Below are 1056 nucleotides of genomic sequence, written 5' to 3' on the forward strand. Positions count from 1 at the left end.
CAAAGCACATGGTTTCTTCCGATTACTTCATATGGATTTATTTGGTCCCTCAAGGACAAAAAGTTTTGGTGGTAATTATTATGATCTTGTTATAGTGGACAATTTTTCTAGATATACTTGGACTCTATTCTTAGTTCATAAGCATGAGGCCTTCAAAGCCTTTAGCATTTATGCTAAAAGAGTTCAGAATGAAAAATCTCTAAAAATCATTGTTATACGAAGTGACCATGGGGGAGAATTTCAAAACTCTTCTTTTGAGGAATTCTGTGATGATCTTGGGATCAACCATAATTTTTCTACTCCTAGAACACCTCAACAAAATGGTGTTGTAGAGAGAAAGAATCGGTCCTTAGAAGAACTGGTTTGAACAATGTTAAATGAAACTAACCTCCCAAAATATTTCTGCACTGATGCAGTTAGCACTACGTGTTATGTTTCGAATCGAGTTCTTATAAGACCTATTCTTAAGAAAACCCCCTATGAACTCTTCAAAGGTAGAAAACCAAACATTTCTTATCTACATGTTTTTTGTGATAAATGCTTTGTTCTAAACAATGGTAAGGATAACTTGGGCAAGTTTGATGCAAAAGCTTATGAAGGAATTTTCCTTGGCTATTCTCTCACGAGTAAAGCTTATAGAGTCTTTAATAAAAGAACTCTAGTCATGGAAGAATTTTTTCATGTATCTTTTGATGAAACCAAAACTGTACTAAAAGATGTGATATCTTGTGATGAAGACGACTTACCAAGTTCCCCTGCTAAAGAAAATTCTATTGTTGATATTACAATTGAACCTAAGGAATTGAGAATGGATGATAATTTATCTTCTCAAGAAGAGCATGTTCACTCAGATCTACCAAAAGAATGGAGAACTCATCGAAATCATCCTATTGACAACATCATCAGTGATATAAGTAAAGGTATAACTACTCGTAGAATGCTTGATGCTTGTCTAAACATGACCTTCGTCTCTCATATAGAACCCTCCAAGATTGATGATGCAATCGAGCATGAACATTGGATTCTTTCTATACAAGAAGAATTAAACTAGTTTGA

The sequence above is a fragment of the Lupinus angustifolius genome, chromosome LG04, assembly GCF_001865875.1.
Source record: "Lupinus angustifolius cultivar Tanjil chromosome LG04, LupAngTanjil_v1.0, whole genome shotgun sequence".
Taxonomy (NCBI): domain Eukaryota; kingdom Viridiplantae; phylum Streptophyta; class Magnoliopsida; order Fabales; family Fabaceae; genus Lupinus; species Lupinus angustifolius.